Source organism: Protomyctophum bolini, assembly GCF_963924005.1.
Source record: "Protomyctophum bolini genome assembly, chromosome: 10".
Classification (NCBI taxonomy): Eukaryota; Metazoa; Chordata; class Actinopteri; order Myctophiformes; family Myctophidae; genus Protomyctophum; species Protomyctophum bolini.
In genome coordinates this window covers 4,362,695-4,365,993 of record NC_137871.1, presented here as the reverse complement: position 1 = coordinate 4,365,993, position 3,299 = coordinate 4,362,695, and the positions used below count along the sequence as shown (strand labels likewise).

Below are 3,299 nucleotides of genomic sequence, written 5' to 3'. Positions count from 1 at the left end.
AAAGGATTGAAACCAAAGAAAACACTTGCTTGTTTCCAACTTAAGTCATAATAAAGTATTCGATCAAGCAATTTTAAAGCACTAGTGGCTAGTGCTTTAAACTTTAAAATATATATTCAGTAACTGGTCTCACTCTCAAAGGATCTACTCTAGCATTATAATATTATTTATACTCAAGAGGTTCAATGGTGCTGGTTCATGACATGTACTACCTTTATTGTTTCGTCTAATTTCCTCTAACTAGAATTCTTTATTTTAATGTGAATTGGGGGACGACTGTGGCTCAGGAGGTAGAGTAGGTCGGACGTCCAATGATCCATGGGTCGACTGTTCGGATCCCGGCTCCTCCTGTCTACATGTCGAGGTGTCCTTGGGCAAGACACTGAACCCTAAATTGCTCCCGATGTGCTGGCTGGTGCCTTGCATGGCTTCCTCTGCAATCGTTGTATGAATGTGTGTGTGAATGGGTGAAAGTAAAGCGCCTTTAATGCACCATTTACCATTTAATATTATAATTGTATATTATCGCCTACAGATCTTCCAAGTGGCTGCAGGCTCTTGGGAACCCCAATCTGGCGGACATGAGTGTTGACCGTCTCAGCAACGCCTACAGGGTGTGCAGTGCACACTTCCACCCCAGCCAGTTCAAGAGGAAAGCTGATGTGTAGGTATTTACTTTTCACCGGTTCAATTATGCTTCATTTAAGTTGTGTAGGTATTTACTTTTCACCGGTTCAATTATGCTTCATTTAAGTTGTAATGGGTTTGAGAACCACCTCTGACATCCTCATGTTTTAATATTATTAAATCAGAACATCAACATTGATATACCCATATTGCAATTTAATACACAGTGATTTGACAATTGCAAACTTATATTTATGTTGGAATGTTTATTTTATTGAAGCCATGCTGGATTGAATTGGGATGCAGTGCCAAGTATCCAACTGGATAGTGAGTCAGGAAGGAAGCAACCAATTCTGCATCAGGAGTTACCACCAAATAAAAGTACGTATTATTTTATTGTACTACTGTAGTTGTGACCACAACTGTAACTACATAGTTCATAGTAAAAATGCAAATAAACAAAAGTTACATTAATCTAAATCTCTTCATATGCCATTAGTCAATTGAAGTGATCATTTTGTAATAAAAGCTGCTGTTTGCTATGTGTTTTCCTTCATAAGGGTATGTTAGCACTTTGAGGACTTTAAATTATTTAATCCATGTTGTAGCCATGCTAAACCCACTATTCGCCGTACGTGCCCAGGGTGTCTTTAAATCACTCAATGCTTTAGGGTCAAAATGTATTTCTTTAACATTATGAACCCTTGGGGTTCACTTAATAAAGTATATACATTGAGTACATAGTACTTACCAAAATATGTATTTGTGTTTCAGGTAAACAGAATTGTGATGCTCACCGATCCAGTGCTGTTGACTCGTACATCACACGATCACACGATCAAAGACGTATTCTCTCAGAGACAAAGCTCACAGTTCCTGCTGGCAAAGTCATAGTTATAACGAGGCACCCCAAGCCACTGATCTCACCGCTGCCACTGCCAAAGACATCACAGTCGCCTCTGCCACGGCCGACAATGTTGCAGATGTGGGCACTGCCGCCGTGGCGACTGCCAACAAAGTTGCAGACGCAGTCGCCGCTACTGCGGAAACCGCAATCAACATCACAGTCACCGCTGCCTATGTCAAACACATCACAGCCACTGATCTCACCACTGCCAAAGACATCACAGTCACCTCTGCTGCCACGGCCACCGCCAACAATGTTGCAGACACCACGGCCACTGCTGCAACGGAAACCGCAATCGACATCACAGTCACCGCTGCCTATGTCAAACACATCATCACAGCCAAAGACATCATCAGAGCCAGAACCCGAGTCTGCTGCTGTCAGAGAAATTGCCCTCAAGAGGAAGGTCAGAAATCTCCAGGCACAGGTGAGCAAGCTGAAGACCAAGGTGAGGGTGCTGAAGGGCCTGAAGAAAAGAACCACGGTGGCAATCACTAAGAAGTCGGTCCTGCAGCTGATGAAGAAGCTCCTATCGGCCACTGCCTATAAATTCTTCCGAGCGCAGTTGAACGTGGCACAGCGTAAAGCGCACGGTTTCCGGTGGTCCGATCGGGACAAGGCGTTCTTCCTGGACTTGTTGCGGGCCAGTCCACAGTGTTACAGGCTGATGACGGATGTATTTTCTATGCCCTCGTTCCGCACACTGCAGAGGCTTATGAAACCCGCTGATTTCAACCCCGGTGTTGACCAGAACATTGTGACTACCTCGGAGGAGGTTGAGGAGAACTTTGTGACTACCTCGGAGGTTGAGGAGACCACACTGCCCGTGGCTGAGGTCTGCGCTGCCACAGAACTTCAGATGGCACAACATTTCTCTAATTCTGTCATCCAGTGACGACAAGGATTGTACACTAAATAAATGCAATGTTTGCATCATAGCAGTGTTGTTTTTGTCGACTAAAACGAAGACGAAAAATGTTCGTCGACGAACATTTTTCACTGACAAACTAAATGGAAACTAAGCTATGATGACTAAAACTAAGACTAAAGACTAGTGGACAAGACATCCAGTTTAAGTCATTTTACAGTTGGTTGCATGCTGAAAATATTTTCAGCAAGTCATTACGACGGCATCAAGGCCCGCCATATATTTGGCACTCTAGTAAAACTGCACAACTATTTCTAGGAGTCCCATTTTATAACCCATGTACATTTTTGTAAAAAGAAAAGGTGTCTTGTATCTGTCTCTAATTCTTTAATTTTGGATTCTAAAGCATTTCATGAGATTTCTTCACTGGGTTTCAAGTCAAGCAACACCACACTGTAAGCTACTTACAATTGGACAATGTAGTGACACACACAAACAAACACACACTCACACACACAAACACACACACACTCACATAGGCTGAAGTGCCTCTGACACTGACACATAGGCCTCACAGAATGTAACGCCTATAGGAATCGAATCATGAGTCTCCCGTGTGTAAAGCCAACATCTTAACCACTAGCCTAAAGGGGAGATATTAGGCTTTATTAGGCCATCAGACAGATGTTCTGGAGGTTCTGAGCCACTACTGATTTCTGACACATGAAGTCTTACCTCACCTATTTATATATGCATAAAGTCTACTCTAGAGCTTGCCTTGAGGGCCTTATGTCAGAAAGGGGGTGGCATTTTTCTTCAGATTTTTCCTTTTTTTTTAATAGTAATAAACATTGATATAATATAATTACTAAAATCGTTAAATAGTGATGTATTCAT

General features: G+C 42.5%; 1 long non-coding RNA gene across 1 annotated transcript; it reads left to right on the top strand.

Moving 5' to 3' along the window:
* Positions 1-607: 607 nt before the first annotated feature.
* On the top strand, positions 608-1,666 carry LOC308322449. The gene is made up of 3 exons (XR_013964718.1): positions 608-668; positions 908-1,008; positions 1,402-1,666. It is a non-coding gene; the product is annotated as an uncharacterized lncRNA (long non-coding RNA).
* The last annotated feature ends 1,633 nt before the right edge of the window (positions 1,667-3,299 follow it).